At 35.5% G+C, this 18,535-nt stretch overlaps 1 protein-coding gene across 1 annotated transcript in view; it reads left to right on the forward strand.

Moving 5' to 3' along the window:
• The window catches only part of PDE11A (phosphodiesterase 11A), a 474,543-nt gene that overhangs the window by 129,056 nt on the left and 326,952 nt on the right, over positions 1–18,535 (forward strand). The gene's annotated exons all lie outside the window — the stretch shown is intronic.

Consider the following 18,535-nt stretch of genomic DNA (forward strand, 5'->3'; position numbering starts at 1 on the left):
ATTTGCACATGTGGGTCCTTTTTCCCTTTTTTATGATCTCTTTGGGATACAGACCCAGTAGAGATACTGCTGAATCAAAGAGTACACGTAGTTTGACAGCTCTTTGGGCATAGTTCCAAATTGCTCTTCAGAATGGTTGGATTTGTTCACAGTTCCACCAACAATGTATCAGTGTCCCAGTTTTCTCACATCCCCTTCAACATTCGTAATTATTTTTTCCTGTCATTTTAGCCAGATGAGGGCAGATTTAGGGCAGATGAGAACAATTTGTTCCACTGGTTATGAGGGCAGCTGAAGCAGGTGTTGTGGAGTGCTTAGAGCTTAGGGTTAGGCATTCTGGTTAGGCATCAAAGACATAAAGACCTAAGAGTTGTCTTAATTTGCATTTCTCTGATCAATAGTGATTTAGAGCATTTTTTTTTCATATGACTAGAAATGACTAATTTTTTAAACTGAAAATTGTCTGTTCATATCCTTTTACCATTTATCAATAGAATAGTTTGTATTCTTATATATTCTAGTTTTTCTTTGGTCACAAATTCCTACCTTCTTCATAGATCTGAGAGGTAGACTATCCTATGTTGTTCTAATTTTTTAGCAACATTTTTGATCCTCAGTTTCCTTTCCTGGGAAAAGAGAGTGTTAGATCCTAAAGGTATCTTCTAGCCCTTGGATTTCAGAGAAGAAAGTCAGTTTTCTGGTGCTTACATAAATACCTAAATGATTTAGGTGTCCTTAGATACAGGATTACAGTTCAAGATACCCTAATAAGTAGGTAATTTAGTGCTTAATTGATGGATTCTTTAGTTGGGAATAGGGTGGTTCAAGGAAGACTAGTATCTCTGGTGTGAGGGCTTGCCAAGGCTTTTTTAGGGATATTTATCTACTTTTAGTGTCTATCTGATCCACTTAACTCTCACCTGTGGTTCCCAAAAGCTGTAGCATGTACAGTGGCCACACTCTGGTGAGCTGTTTTGGCAGGCAGGCTAAACCAATTTGAAGATATTTAAAATCTTCAGTGAATTAGGGAGGTGTCTACCCAGGAGCTAGAAAAGGTGACCTAAGAATTGTCTGCTTAACCAACCCTCGCCTATTTACCATGACAGTTGGGGAATCCCATCCTGAGACTGAAATTCAAAAATTGTACAAAAACATCTGCAACAATGACACATAGAATGTGTGAACACTTATGGACAATACAAAACCCAGTAGATGTGAAAGATGAATTGCTCTTGTTGAGAGAACTAGCCCCAAATGAAACATGACTGGCCATGAGGCCGACTTACTGAAATCAGAACCACATACTTGTTTTTCTTGGATAGTCTGCAGTGAAAGGGAGAGTCCTGAAGCTGGTGTAGGTTTTATAATCAAAACTAATGTAGTCAACAAGCTTTCATGCCTGTCAAAAGAAGTGAATGACAAGCATCATGACTGTTATTTTCAGGAAAGTGACACTACACCATTATTAGTGCCTGTGTTCCCATCATGATAAATTCTGAAGTCAAAGAAATTTTATCAAGACCTGGAGACCCTTCTCATCATGTGCCAAAGAAGGACAATCTCCTAATTTTGGGTGTCCTTAATGTTAGAGTAGGCACAGATCACTAGACATGGCAGGAAGTCCTTGGGAGGAGTTGGAAAAGGCAACAGCAACAGTCACTTATTATGAAGACTTATATGTCTCATGACCTTCTCATCATCAACATTGTCTTCCATTTACCTAAATACAATAAAACTTCATGGATGCATCCTAGCAGCAAACATTATCATTTGATAGAATATGTGATTGTAAGGAGACAAACAGGATGTAAGACTACTGAAGGGAAAGTGTAGTCCAGATAGACATTGTCTCCAAGTAAAATATTCTCATTCAACAAAAGTGAGGCCCCAAGGCAAGACGATTTCCAGAAGACTTAATGTCAACAGATTCTCTAAGTGGGAAGAATTAATTGTCAACTTGGAGGGAAAGTTGGCAATGGTGGAGCAGAAAAGGAGTGGGCAGCTTCCAGAGATTTGGTGTTACAGCACTGCATGTACTCGTCAGGGTCAGAGCACTCACAAACATCAAGATTAGTTCGATGGAAATGATGGGGTAATTCAGAAGCTGCTAAATGAAAAAGAAGAACTCCACAGGGTTTGCCAGTAGGATAGTTCGTTCATCTCTCAGAGGACAACATTTAAAAGTAAAGCACAAGTGAAGCTTAGAGAGATGCAGGATTCCTGACTCAGTAAAAAAAAACAACCAAACAAACAACCTAATGAAATTCAGTTTTATACAGTTAGTAACAGTCCAAAGTGCTTTTATGATGCCCTAAAGATTATTTATGGGCCAAGGACATATGGTGCATCTCAACTACTCAGTGCTGCTAAAACCACAATGATTAGTGATAAGGACATGATCCTGGAGAAATGGGCTGAACACTTCCATAGTGTCCTCATCAGACTGTTATCAATCAATGCTGAAGCCATTTACCTCAGGTTGAAGTCAATCCCTCTCTAGCCAAATTTCCAGCAGAAGAAGAAGTCATTAAGCTCCTCTCTTGTGGCAAGGCACTGCTACTGATTCTACGTCAGCTGAGATTTATGAAGACAGGGCTAGAAGGTGGGGTCCGTTGTTCAAATAAAGCTGACTAAAATTTTCCAGTTTTTATGGCAAGAGAAAGCCGTCCCTCAGGCATTCAAGAATGTCTCCATTGTCCATCTATATAAAGGTAAGAGAAATAGATTGTCCTGTGACAATTATGAGGGTCAGGTCATTGTTCTCTTAGTCAGTGCAGGCAAAATTCTTGCCAGAATTCTTCATCTTGAAGATGATTATTTATTTGAGTGTAGGCAGCTTCAGAAAGGGCTGAGGAATGGTCAATATGGTATTTGCTGCCCAACAACTCCAGGAGAAATGTCTGGAGCAGAACAAAGGTCTGTATGGAACATTCATTCATCTTATCAAGGCCTATGATACTGTCAGTTATGAGGGATTATAGAAAATAGTGTCAAAATTTTGTTGCCCAGAGAAGTTCATCAGTATTATAGGTCACTTTCATGACAATATGCTTGCCTGGATTCTGGATAATGGACGATGTTCTTGCGCTTTTACAGTCATGAAAGTGAAACAAGTTTCTGCTTTCTCCTGTGCTTTTTAGCACAGTGTTTACAGCAATGTTGTCAGAAGTCTTCAATGAACTTGAACACAGCATTAAGGTTAACTATCACAGCGATGGTAAATTCTTTAACTTGAAAAGGCTACAAGCCAGACCCTAAAGTGAAGGAAGAGGTGTGCATGACTTTTTGTTTGCAGATTGTGCACTCAACACAGCCTCTGAAGTTGAGAGACAACAAAGTATGGGCCAGTTTTCTGCTTCTTGTGCCAATTTGACCTAGGAACAAACACCAAGAAAACAAGGTGCTCCCGCCAGCAAAACTACTCCCTCCATCTATAGAGCAAATGGAGAAGTCTTGAATAATATGGATAAGTTCACTTCTCTTGGCAGTATACTGTTCAGGGACATAATGATAATGAGGTTGATTCATACATTGCCAAAGCTAACTCAATGTTTGAGAGATTCTGAAGGAAAGTGAGTGAGAGAAGTATGAAGGTATACAGAGCCATTGTGTTGACTTCATTGTTGTATGGCTGTAAAACCTGGACAATATACCAGCACCATGCCAGGAAAGTGAATTGCTTCCATTTGAATTATCTTAGGAAAAATCTGAAGATCACCTGGCAACATAAGGTAGTGATCACTTTAGTTTTTCAAACTAAATTACCAAGCATTCAAAGTCTACTACCACAGCTTTAGTGGCTGACCACATTGAATGCCAAATGTATGCTTTCCTGAAAGACTGTTTTACAGAAAACTAATACAAGATGAATGCTCATGTGATGGTCAGAAGAAGTGATACACCAGGACATTTTCAACGTGTCTCTGGAGAGTTTTGGAATTGATTGCATGATATGGGAGGCATGGAATGCTCTCATCAAAGAAAGGGCTTACTCTTTGAGCAAAGCAGAATTGCAGTAGCTCAAAAGAAATGTGAGATGCACAAATTTAGAGAATCTCCCTCAGATGGATGCCCATCAGTTGGGAAATGTCTGAATAAGTTATGATATATGAATGTAATGGAATATTATTGTTCTAAAAGAAATGATCAGCAAGATGATTTTAGAAAAGCTGGGAGAGAATTACATGAACTGATGCTGAGTGAAGTGAACAGAACCAGGAGAATATTGTACACAGTAACAGCAAGATTATGCAATAATCAACTATGATATACTTAACTCTTCTCAAAAGACTTGAAATAGAGAATGCTATCTGCATCCAGAGGGAGAACCATGGGGACTAAATGCAGATCAAAGCATACTATTTTCATCTTTTTGTTTGTTTCTTTTCTCTTTCTCATGTTCTTCCTCTTTGTTCTGATTTTTCTTTCACAACATGATAAATATGGTAATATGCTTAAAAAATAATTGTACATGTATAATGTTTCTCAGATTGCTTTCTCTTTTGGGGAGGAATTAAGGGAGGGAGGAAGAAAAAAATAGAAACTCAAAATCTTACAAAATACATGTTGGAAACACACACATATATGTACTTGAAAAAATAAAATACTATTGAGGAAAAAAATAATGACAAAACAGTTTTAGAAGAAATTGGGAAGACTTGTGAAATTGGGAAGATTAGTGAAATGATCAGATCCAGTAGAAAAATTAAATAATAATAACATAATGAAAAAAATCTAATGTGCAAAGACTTTGACTTTAATCAATGCAAGGATAAATTACAAGTCCAGAGGAAATAATAATAATGACAATAACAATAGTTAACATAGCATTTACTATATTCCTGTGTTAACTACTTTATGATTTTTATTTTACTTGACCTTCACAACAACTAAGGAAGGTAGGTGTTATTATTATCCCCATTTTACAAATGAAGAAATTGAGGCAAACAAAGGTTATATGATTTACACAGGGTTACTCAACTAGTAAGTGTCTGAGGTCCAATTTGAGTTCAAGTTTTTATGACTCCATATTTGGTGCTATTTCCACTGCTGCACTTAGATGTGGCATCTAACTGAAGATGAAACACACTACCAACTTCTTGCTAGAGAGAAGATGGATTTAAATTCAGAATGAGACACATTTTGGAAATACCCAATGCAGAATTTTTTTTTTTTTGCTGTATTATGTTGAGAGGATTTTCTTTTTGTTTTTGTTTTGTTTTGTTTTGTTTTGTTTTATTGTTCAATTAGGGGATGCAAAAGGAGGGGGAAAGATTAAATTCTTATAAAATTAAAGTAACAAATAATTTTTTTAAAGAGAATCATATTTTCTTCCACAATTACAAGAATGGGAGCAATTTCCTTTTCTGTCTTCTCTTCCTTGAAGCTTGCCAGAGGAATACCTTCATACCTGCTCAGCAAAGTGTACTATGATATGTAGGGGAGAGGAAATATATTGGAAAAGAATAGCAGGATAGAGGATAACTTCTCTTTCTGAATTTTCTGGATTTTCAGGTTAATTGGTCCTCTGGAGAAAAGAAAATTTTCTCGGATATAATCCACCAACAGTTCAGCCATAAGCTTTTTGTAATAAGCATGATCAGTCAGGTTTTGGGCCTCAGGACTGATTTTCATCAGCATAATAGGAATATAAAGTAGTTCTCAGAGGCTTAGATAGCAAGCTGTTTTAAAATCAAAAGTCTTCCTTGTGGCTGTTGTCATTTGCTGTTCTGTCTGCCTTATTCTTTTGGTTCCTGCAGATTTCCTACTTGCTTTTTATACTTGGATCTGCCCCTTCAAAGGGGACCTACCTAGCACAATGTATAGAGCGCTAGTCTCAGAGTCTTCCAGTTTAGTTCAGATACAACTTGAGACACTTACTAGCTGTGCAATCTTGGACAAGTCACTTAACCTCTTTCTATCTCAGTCTTCAACTTCAGTTTTAATAACCCTTCTTCCCAAAGCTGCTTGCTGTAAAGGTAAATGAGATGTTATTTGTAATGTGCTTCAGGCACTACCTGGCAAATAGTAAGCATTTGGTAAATAGTTATTCCCTTCAGTACTGGAAATGTTTACGTTGCTAACTATTTGATATATTGACCAACTTACTGGGCCTTGGGAAAAAGAATATATTTGAACCTCCCCTCTCCCTCCTACCTATTCAGACTGGCCAACCAAAGAGATGGCTTTCTCTGGTGGGAATGGCAACTATTGGTCACAAAATAGGAGTTTCTTCTACTTATACATGGCATTTACATAAGAGACAGTAAAAGAAAGGTGATAAAAGAGTCAGTCTCAAAGTCAGGAAAAGCTGGTTGCAGGTTTTACCTTAGACACATTATATGCCACTTATACTTTATGACTTTGCACAAAGCCATGAGCCTCTTTGTGCTCTAAATAAATCTCTATGTCTTTATCAGGAAAGGAATTTTCTTTACTGCGGAGTTCCCTAAACCTATGAAATCACTTGTCTAGTCCCTATTTATATTTTAGCATTGATTTGAATATTTATAGTACTCAGAATAATTTAGTTACTCACAATTTTTCTTGGAACAATAGTGCTGTTATTATGTACAATGTTCTCTTGGTTATAGTCATTTAATTCTTCCTTATTTCAGTCTTTTTTAATTAAAACTTTATTTACAAAACATATGAATAGGTTACTTTTTCAACATTGATCCTTGCAAAACCTTTTGTTTAAAATTTTCCCCTCCTTCCCCCCACCTCCTCCCCTAGATGGCAGGTAGTTCAATACATATTAAATATGTTAAAATAAATGTTAAATCCAATATATGTAAACATATTTATACAATTATCTTGCTGTACAAGAAAAATCAGATCAAGAAGGAAGAAAAAGAAAAACAGAGAAAACAAAATGCAAGCAAATGACAACAGAGAGAATGAGAATGCTATGTTGTGTTCCCTACTCTGTTCCCACAGCTCTCTTTCTAGGTATAGATGGCTCTCTTCATCACTGAACAAGTGGAACTGGTTTGAATCATCTCATTGTTGATGAGAGCCACTTCCATCAGGATACATTCTCATACAGTGTTGTTGTTGAAGTGTATAATAATCTCCTGGTTCTGCTCATTTCACTTAGCATCAGTTCATGTAAGTCTCTCCAAGCCTCTCTGTATTCATCCTGCTGCTCATTTCTTACAGAACAATAATGTTCCAAAAGATTCATATACCATAATTTATTCAGCCATTCTCCAATTGATGGGCATCCATTTCATTTCCAGTTTCTTGCCACTACAAAGAGGGCTGCCACAAACATTTTTGCACATGTGGGTCCCTTTCCTTCCTTTAAGATCTTTTTGGGATATCAGCCCAGTGAAAACACCACTGGATCAAAGGGTATGCACAGTTTGATAATTTTTTGAGCATAGTTCCAAACTGCTCTCCAGAATGGTTGGATATGTTCACAGTTCCACCAATTATGTATCATTGTCCCAGTTTTCCCACATCCCCTCCAACATTTTTCATTGTCATTTCCTGTCATCTTAGCCAATTTGACAGATTGTAGTGGTATCTCAAAGTTGTCTTAATTCGCATTTCTCTGATCAATAGTGATTTGGAGCACCTTTTCATGTGACTACAAATAGTTTCAATTTCTTCATCTGAAAACTGTCTGTTCATATCCTTTGACTATTTATCAATTGGAGAATGGCTTGATTTCTTATAAATTTGAGTCAGTTCTTTATATAGTTTAAAATGAGGCCTTTAACAGATCCTTTGGATATAAAAATGTTTTTCCCAATTTATTGCTTCCCTTCTAATCTTGTGTGCATTACTTTTGTTTGTATAAAAGCTTTTAATGTAATATAATCAAAATTATCTATTTTGTGATCCATAATGATCTCTAAGTAAAGGTCATAAATTCCTTCCTCCTCTACAAATCTAAGAGGTAAACTATCCTTTGTTCTTCTAATTTGTTTATAATAGCATTCTTTATATTTAGATCATGAATCCATTTCAACTTGATCTTGGTATATGGTGTTAGGTGTGGGTCTTTGCCTACTTTCTGCCATACTAATTTCCAATTTTCCCAGCAATTTTTGTCAAATAGTTAATTCTTATCCCCAGAGCTGAGGTCTTTGGGTTTGTTGAATACTAGATTACTATAGTCATTGACTATTTTGTTCTGCAAACCTAACCTCTTCCTCTGATCAACTTCTCTATTTCTTATCCAGTACCAAATGATTTTGATGACCACTACTTTATAATATAGTTTTAAATCTGGTATAGCTAGGCCACTTTCATTTGCTTTTCTCTTCATTAATTCCTTTGAATTTCTTGACCTTTTGTTCTTCCAGATGAATTTTGTTGTTATTTTTTCTAGGTCAGTAAAATAGTTTCTTTGGAGTTTGATTAGGATAGCACTAAATAAATAGATTAGTTTAGGTAGTATTGTCATCTTTATTATATTCACTTGACCTATCCAAGAGCATTTGATATTTTCCCAATTGCTTAGATATGATTTTGTGTGGAAAGCGTTTTGTAGTTTTGCTTATTTAGTTCCTGACTTTTCCTTGCCAGATAGATTCCCAAATATTTTACACAATCAACAGTTATTTATGGATTTTTTTCTTTGTATCTCTTGCTGTTGGATTTTGTTAGTGATGTATAAGAATGTTGATGATTTATGTGGGTTTATTTTGTATCCTGCAACTTTAATAAAGCTGTGGATTGTGTCTAATAGTTTTTAGTTGATTCTTTAGGGTTATCTAAGTGTACCATTATATTATCTGCAAAGAGTGATAATTTGGTTTCCTCATTACCTACTATAATTCCTTTAATCTCTTTTTCTTCTCTTATTGCCAAAGCTAGCATTTCTAATACAATACTGAATAGTAATGGTGATAGTGGATTCCAGTTTATCCCTATTACATATGATGCTTACTGATGGTTTTAAATAGATGCTACTGACTGTTTTAAAGAAAAATCCATTTATTCCTATACTCTCTAGTGTTTTAATAGGAATGGGTGTTGGATTTTATCAAATGCTTTTTCTGCATCTATTGAGATAATCATATGGCTTTTGTTAATTTGGTTATTGATATAATCGATTATGCTAATAGTTTTCCTAATATTGAACCAGCACTGCCTTCCTGGTAGAAATCCTACTTGGTCATAGTGTATTATCCTGGGGATGATTTTCTGTAATCTTTTTGCTAATATTTTATTTAAGGTTTTTGCATCAATATTCATTAGGGATATTGGTCTATAATTTTCTTTCTCTGTTTTCATCATTAAAATATTTCCATGTTTTTCTAAAATCAACCAGCTTATCATTTCTTACAGCGCAATAGTATTCCATCACAATCATATATCAGTTTGTTTAGCTATTCCTCAGATGATGGATATCCCTTTAATGTCCAATTCTTTGACATTACAAAGAGAGTTGCTATAAATATTGAAGAGCATATAGGTTCTCTGCTTTTTTTTTCTCTGATCATCTTGGGAAGCAAACCTATAGTGAAATTGCTAGGTCAAAGGCTATACAGAGTTTTATAAATCTTTGGGCAAAATTCCAGATTGTTGTTCAAAGTTGTTGGATCAGTTCACAGTTCCACTAATAGTGTGTTAGAATCCCTATTTTTCCACATCCACTCCAATAAGTCAATTTCCCCTTCTATCACTTTAGCTAACCCTTTTAGTATGAGAAGGTAACTCAAATCTACATTTCTCTAATCAATAATGTTTTAGAGCATTTTTCATATGACTATATAGAGCTTTGATTTCATCATCCAAAATCTTCCCCTTCATATTCTTTGAGCAAAAAAATAAATTGGGAAATGATTCATATTCTTATAAATTTGACAGAGTTCTTTATATATTTGAGATGTGACCTTTTTTTAAAAAAACTGACTATATAGTTTCTACCAAAATTTTTCTTTTCTTTTTAATATTGGGTACATTGATTTTATTTGTACAAAGTCTTCTAAATCTGATCTAATCCAAATTATCCATTTTACAATTCACAGTGCTTTCTCTCCCTCTTGTTATTCATAATTTCCCCCTATAGTTCATTGGTTCTTGATGAAATTGGTTTATTTTTATGCTTTTTGACAAAGCATGATTTATGTACCTCTGTACAATTATATTAGTGAAGTAAATCCAATGTATTGCCATTCTTAAAGTCAAATAGCAAAGATAGTCGGAAACTTGACTTACTTAAGCCTGAGACAGTCAGTCAACAAGCATTTATTAAGTGCCTATTTTGTGCCAGGTATGATGCTAAGTGCTAGGTATACAAAGAAAAAAAAAACATTGGATATATCACTTTATCTAAAGGCATGGGAACTAAATTAGGCTTAACCATTCAGTCTTCCACCAACTTGTTCATTTAACTATGGTTCCAATTCTTCCTCGTTTTATCATGTCAGCAGATGGACAGAAACCATTCTCTTAAGGAACATAGCATTTTTCACATTAGGGAAATTAATAAACAATTTAGGAGTGACTGAAAATTGAATCTTAAGACTTTGCTTAAATTGAATAAGGTGACCCTGGGAATGTTAGTCTGTCCATTACTGTGCATGCTAAGTAAAGGAAATACGAGACAGCTTTCTGGGGTGGAAAATAGATCTGTGTCAATGGAAAAATGTGAGATGACATGTTATGACACTGATTTTGTTACACAGAATTACTAAGAGCAGCCAAGCTTCAAATAGACTAGCACAGTCTCCACAGTGAGTATAATAATAGTACAAGAGGAAAAAAAATGTAATGAACCATATGAGCTCAGCCTTCCTAAAGTGACTCCAGTTTTAAGATTCTATTATTGTGATTCTTTTCTGTTTCTTTCCCTCCCTCTCTCCTTCCTTCCCTCTCTTTTCCTCTCTCCTTCCCTCCCCCCCCCTCTGGGTTTCTTTCTCTCTTGCCCCCATCCTCCCCTCCCCCAACAGCCCCAGTCCCTTGATTTTATCTGCTCTACAATATATTGATTTGCTCTTGTGGAAATAATTAAATCATCACTATTTTCCTCTCATCTTTTTCTGTGGCTCTCCATGTCTCCAATGTAAAAGAACATTAATGTAATTCCTGAAAAAAACTGAATTCCTTCACAAGTCTAGATTTCAAGGAAAGCTAAAGAGTATCAGGAAAAAGGAAATGCTTTTTGGAATTTTTGCATGCATCAGAGGAAATCAATTATCTAGCTGTGTGACTTTGGGCAAATAATGACCTTCTTGAACTTTTGTGTTGTTAAAGGAGCGGGCTGGACTCTATGATCTTTGATGTGCTTTGCAGTTCTATGAATCTCTGGTTCTGAATTGAGCTAGTATCTAAGAGTTATGCTGCATGAGAGTTGCAGACCAGCAAATTTAGCTTGAAGCTCCTCTGGTTTTCTTCACCTTCAGAAGAAGAAAATTTCACTAGGAAATTACACACGAACTATAACCAGGGTGGAGCAATGGGCATCTCACCACAGGACACAATAGAGGATACAATTTATTGATGTCTTTTGTTTCTTACCACCTACATTTCTGAGTGCATTCCTCCCTCTTTTCTATCCTAGAGAACTATTCTTTACAACAAAAAATAAAAAGAAGAGGAGACACAAATTAGCACAAATACATATACATATATGTATATTAAAAGGTTAACATATATGATATTTCACCCTCATGGTTCCTGACTTCTACTAGAAGCTGGGAAAAGGGAGCATAAAAATTTAAAACCTACATCCCATCTGGAGTTAGAAACATTTGAACCTAGTACTTAATTATCAAGAACCATTAAAATAGCAAACCATGATAGACAGTTCTGTTTATCCCTTAACTACTTCTAATAACATTTTCACATCATGCTGCTGCTAGCCTTGGTTTCCACATTTGGTAGTTATAGCCCAAAGACATTATCAGGCTAGTTGAGAGAGTAGTAAAGATTTCTTTTTTGTGTGTCTCAGCCTCTAGGTTAAAGAAGTAGTAGAATGTAATCTCAGTTTCTAGACTGGTTTCAGGAGTTGCCTACGTCCTGTCATTTTATTACTCTGAACCCATAATCCTATAGTTGCCAAAGGACAAAGATGTCCATTTTGGTGGTAATAATCAGTAAAAGTAGTAAAAATATCCCACGAGGCTATGACAACTTTATGTTCTGATAAAAATAATTAAATTATGACTCCTACTAGTGATATAATATTACAGCTAATAAATCTTACTTTTTTAGCCTCTTGAGAGCTTATGGCTGATTAGCTTGTGACTCAAGTCTGCTGGCATATTGGGTAAAAGGGGCTTCCTGATGAGGTACCTCTGGAACTTTTCCAACTTAACATCAAGAAACTTAGTTATGTTACTGTCTCTATACAAAGCCCGCCCAAATATAACTACAAACTTATGTGGTTCCATAATGAAGCTTCCTTGGTTTTGCTGTCATATTTATGTTTCTGTTTACATTGTTGTAGCAAACTCACTGACACAACCATTATTTATTGCATTAACATATTTTAACCACTCAATATATATAAAACAGTTTTACCATTTTATCAGGTTTCTATCTTTTTTTGTTAATGTATCTGACAAAATTTTTGAGCATTAAGCCTTTAACTCCATTTTCTCCATAAGCTCTAAGGTTTTAATTTCATAGTTTTCATAGCATTATGATTTTTAGAAATGAATATGTATCTTTATAGTAGAATTGATTGTAATTTCAATCTCTCATTCCCTTGCCACTGACCAAGGCAGTTGTTTCTCTATGAAAATGAATATGATACTATGTACTCTGCAGATAGTCAGAAGTCATTATGTTTTTCTTCTCCTTCTTCTTGATCCCTATATTGAGAAAGATCAAGAGACAGGAGTATGATTAGAGCTAGAGCCCAGAAGCTATTTACCATTCTTGGTATTTTTCCCATAACAATTCATTCTCATCTACCAGCCTAGAAACCAAGTCAAAAAATAAACAAAGTTTCCCCAATCCAAAGAAAAAAACTAACAAAAAACAAAATGATTTTAATCTGTTTTTTAAAAACCAAAACAATAAAAGAAGTTGCTTAAAAATATAAAAAGGATAGTCAGAAAGATATAGAGCTGTCTCTGTTGGGTGCAGTTTCCCTCATCTTCATAGAAAAGTACATGCAGTCAACAAGGTGCCTTGACTTCCATGGCTACAGAGAATCCACTAAGCTTCAGTTGTGTTGACTACTTTCTATATACACTAGGTTTTTTACACCTTATGAGACCAGGAAGCAACATCAATGTTTCAAGACCCTAGTCCCCTGGGTCAACTAAGTCTCAAGAATGTATTCATTGCCTTATTTATTTTTTTTCATTGAATTTATGAATTATACACAAAGGAAAAAATAACAAAGAAGTAGTCAGTCACTAAGCACTCAATAAATGTTTTCTAAGTACCAAGCATAGAGCTAAGCACTGGGGTTACCCAGCAAAGGCAAAAAAAAAAATATTCCCTGTTCTCAAGTAACTCACAGTTCAATGAGAAATAAGTAACAGAGGATATACTAGCATTAGGGGAGATCAGGAAAAAATCATTGTAGAAGATAGAATTTTAGTTAGAACTTGAAGGAGGCTGGGGAAGTAGGAGTGAAGGGAACCTTCCAGGCTTTGGAAATAGGCAGATAAAATGCCCCGAGTCAGGAGATGGTGTTATACTTGAGGAATAGCAAGGAGGCCATTGTTACTAAATCAAAGAGTACATGGTTGATGGTAAGATGTAAGAAGACTGAAGAAGAATGGGGCAGGAGTTGGGAGAGTGTGAAGGCAAAATTGTGAAGAGCTTTAAACATCAAACAGAAGATTTTGTATTTGACTCTGGAGGTAATAGTCGCTAAATTTTATTGAGTAGGGGGTAAGAGTGGGGAGAAGGTGACTGGGTCAGACCTGTACTTTAGGAAGATCTCTTTGGCAGTTGAATAGAGAATGGACTTGAGAGAGTCTCTTCAGCGAGACTTGAGGCAAGGAGACAAATCAGCCAGCTAATATATTGTTCTACTCCTAGTCCAATATTCAGGGTGAGTGACTTGTGAGTCACTGCCATTAAATATTTCTCACAATAGTTTCTCAGCCTTGGATGCATGTTAATTTTCTCTTCTCAGTAAATTATTCATATTTTCTTTCAGTTACTTAATAATATACAATCCTATAATCAGCTGACCTTTCACATTCTCCAGTTACCAATGATCTCTTAACTACCCTCAGTCTTCATCCTTTTTGACCTTTCCGTAATTCATCATCCTTTTCTCTTTAACTCTGTATTTTCTCTTTATTTTTGTGACAACTCTCTCTCCAGTTTGCAGCTACTGCAAACTCCTACTTGTCTGATCACTTGTCTCCTACTGACTGTATTTTCATCCAGCTCTCTGACCATGTATTACACATGGTCTGTCTGGGGTTGTCTTCTTTTTTCCCAAGAATATTTCCCTTGGTGATCTCATCAACTTCTGTAAATTTAATCATCATCTCCTTGTAGATGATTCTCAGATCTATTTGTTCAGCTTTAACCTCTCTCCTAATCTCCAGTTTTACATCTTCAACTACCCACTGGACTTCTTGAATTCAGTGTCTTATTGACATCTTAAACATCTCAATATATCCAAAACTAAACTCATTATATATTCTTTTCTTAACTTTCCTCTTTGCATTGAGACTACCATCATCAAGCCAGTAACTCAGGCTCACAACCTTGGTGTCAACCTCAATGGCTTTCCCTCATCCCCTATAACCAATCTGCTATCAACTTTTGTCATAAATCTTTTATATCCTCCCTCTTTCTCCCACACTGTTGTCACTCTGTTTCATCACTTTATGCTTGAATGATTGCAGTCCCTATTTTAGTCCATCCTCTATTCAGCTGTCATATTGATCTTTCTGTGCTGTTCTGACCATGCCAGTCCCCTAATCAACAACATTCAGGGGCTCCCTATTACCTTCAAAGCAATTATAAAATTTTCTGGCTTTTAAAGTCCTTCATAACATCTCTTCCTTATTATCCATTATTCTTATACTTTATTCACTTTTGTTTACTCTAGGATCCACTGACACTATTCTATTTGCTGAATTTCACCCAAATGATTTAATCTCCTTTGCCTAAAAGTGATCTCCTTCCTCATCTTTGGCCACTGAGTTCCTTTACTTCCTTCAAATCTTAGCCAAAGTCTCAATGTTTCAAAGAGTTTTTCTCAGTACACTTTAATCAAACCTCCCTTCTGAGATTATTTTCAATTTATCCCTATGTAGATTTTGTATGTACATAGTTGTTTGTATGTTGCTCACCCATTAGACTATGAAAAGAGACTCTTTCCTTCCTTTTTTTTTCATCCTCATTGCATAGCACTTGGCATGTAGTTACTGTTTAATAAATGCTTGTTGACTTGAGAACTGGGGTAAATTGGCCATTTGGAGCAAGTTTTTAATTCTTGCCTCTCTTTTTCATATAACAAACATCTCACAATCAATCCCAGTACTATTAAGTATTTCTAGAATTTGCTGAATCTCCATTTTGCCATCTGTTTGTTTCTTTTCGTAAATAGCATCTCAGAAGCTTTCATTTGTTAGAACTTTGAGCCTTTCCTCTAATTTGGGAACATTAGGGCAAAATGTGTCTAGTTATTAAGATGTTTCCAATTCCTTAGCTTTCTCAAGTCCTTCCATTAGCTCTCCACTTACTTATAACTGAAGATAAATCAAGCAAATGCAGTCAATTTTGAGCCCTTCTTCACTTCTTCATTTCATATCTCTAAACTGAGTATTATGCTTTTAAGAATTCCTATCATCTACCTTCTGAAACTACAGTGGAGACCCAAAGAAAAATTTTTGTGCATATCATACAGGAACATGGTTGGTTAACTTTTTTAAACAGAGGTTGAGACCTTCGTTCCTGTGTTCATTAGGTTCCAGAAAAATAACTTGCACACAGAACTCAATCATAACTGATATCAATATATCTGTTGATTTCTTTTCCTTTAATTGAATAAGTAGAGTTTTCTATTCATGAAAATCTTGAGTGTATCTTGGTAAATGGATTCACAGATATTTTGTCATCATTTTGAAAGAAATTATTTATTTTCTTTTCCTTACAGGATGATGATTTTTTGTGGGTTTATATTATATTTTGCTACTTAACTAAAATTGTTTCTATTGACTTTTAGTTGAATTTATAGAATTCTCTAAGTAAAACTATGGCATCTGGGGTCCCTGCTAGTTCTAGACTTATGAGCCTTAGGTTCTTCATTTGCAAACAGAGGGAGTTGGACTAAATACCTTCAGACTCTCTTAGCTCAGAATCTATAATCTGGTCTTGCTATTTGGAGGATAAAGGGCAAATATTGTTCTGAGAGGCAGGCTCATATTATTGAATAAGGAATATAACAGCTTGGGGAGGGATTTAAGATGAATGGAACATGGTTGTGATGCTATTGACTATTTTACCTTTCTTCTCTCTTTAAATACTAAGGACAAAGGAGTCTTTTTCAACTGCTTTGAAATTCCATGTACCTCTCTTTGTGGAAGTAACCCTTAGATTGACACAACTGATGGTACTTAGTTCAACAGTTTTAGAATTAACAGTGTAAATGAAAGAGATGTCTAGGATTCTTAGCCTTTTTTTTTGATCCTTAAACATTTTGATCTGCTTGAGAAAATAGTGTTTTGTGTATGTAAAAATATAACACAAAGAATTATAAAGGAAATCAATTATTTTTTTATTTTTATTTTATTTTTATTTATTTAGAATTTTTTCACAGTATATATGCATGAGTAATTTTTTTATAATATTATCCCTTGTATTCATTTTTCCAAATTATCCCCCCCTCCCTTCACTCCCTCTCCCCATGACAGGCAATCCCATATATTTTACATGTGTTACAATAAAATCTAGATACAATATATGTATGTAGATACCATTTTCTTGTTGCACATTAAGTATTAGATTCTGAAGGTATAAGTAACCTGGGTAGATAGACAGTAGTGCTAACAATTTACATTCACTTCCCAGTGTTCCTTCTCTGGGTGTAGCTGTTTCTGTCCATCATTGATCAACTGGAAGTGAGTTGGATCTTCTTTATGTTGAAGATTTCCACTTCCATCAGAATACCTCTTCATACAGCATTGAAGTGTACAGCGATCTTCTGGTTCTATTCATTTCACTCAGCATCAGTTGATGTAAGTCTCTCCAAGCCTCTCTATATTCCTCCTGCTGGTCATTTCTTACAGAGCAATAATATTCCATAACCTTCATATACCATAATTTACCCAACCATTCTCCAATTGATGGACATCCATTCAACTTCCAGTTTCTAGCTACAACAAAAAGGGCTGCCACAAACATTTTGGCACATACAGGTCCCTTTCCGCTCTTTAGTATTTCTTTGGGATATAAGCCCAATAGCAGCAATGCTGGGTCAAAGGGTATGCACAGTTTGACAACTTTTTGGGCATAGTTCCAAATTGCTCTCCAGAATGGCTGGATTCTTTCACAACTCCACCAACAATGCATCAGTGTCCCAGTTTTCCCACATCCCCTCCAACATTCATCATTATTTGTTCCTGTCATCTTAGCCAATCTGACAGGTGTGTAGTGGTATCTCAGAGTTGTCTTAATTTGCAGAAAATCAATTATTTTGAACTATTAATGCCAGAAGGACACCTAGGTGGTGCAATGGATAAAATGGTGCGACTAGAGTCAGGAAAACTAATCTTTGTGAGTTCAAATCTGCTCTCAGATGCTTAGTAACTGAGTGACCCTTGACAGTCACTTAACACTGATTGCTTTATAATATTCTTCCTTTGTAAAATGAGGTGGAAATGGCAAAATGCTCTAGCATCTTTGCCAAGAAGACCCGAAATGATGTCCCAAAGACTCAGACACAATTGAAATGACTCTATAACAACTTTTATCAGAATATTTTTAAAAGTTCATAGATATTAAATTAAAGACCTCTTCTCTTGATTATTTTCTGCATAAGATGTTATTTCGAAGTAAGATAATTTAACAATATTAACCAATAGACCAGAATCAGAATTTTCACTGAAACCTCAAAGCTTGGGCCTATATGAGCATATATTTGTCTGTGTGTGTGTTTGTGTATATGTACATGCATGTATATGTGTTTATGTGTTGAATATATAAGTGGGTTTGCATATGTATGTGTACTTGTATGTATGTGCTTTTAAAGACTTATTCTTCCATCTCAAAACTGAAATATTCCTATGCTGTCAAATGATTGTCATGCAGCTTCATAAGTTCTGAATAGTCGTGATTTCTTAAACTACTTCAGCTCCATCTCATTTTCTTTTCAACTATCCTGTAATGATACCTTACTTACAGTGTCTGTTATTATAGTACTTCAGAACATTCTGAAACTCCTAGCATGGTGTGAAAAGAGAGACAGAAAAAGACAGATAGAGAGACAGAGAGCGAGAGTGACAGGGACAAAGAGAGAGGCAGAGACAGAGAGACAGAGACAGACAGATAGAGACAGAGAGACAAGAGAAAGACAGACAGAGAGAGCAACAAAGACAAAGAGAGAGGCAGAGACAGACAGGGAGAGCACACACAGAGATTCATTTTGTGT

Source organism: Sminthopsis crassicaudata, chromosome 3, assembly GCF_048593235.1.
Source record: "Sminthopsis crassicaudata isolate SCR6 chromosome 3, ASM4859323v1, whole genome shotgun sequence".
Taxonomy (NCBI): domain Eukaryota; kingdom Metazoa; phylum Chordata; class Mammalia; order Dasyuromorphia; family Dasyuridae; genus Sminthopsis; species Sminthopsis crassicaudata.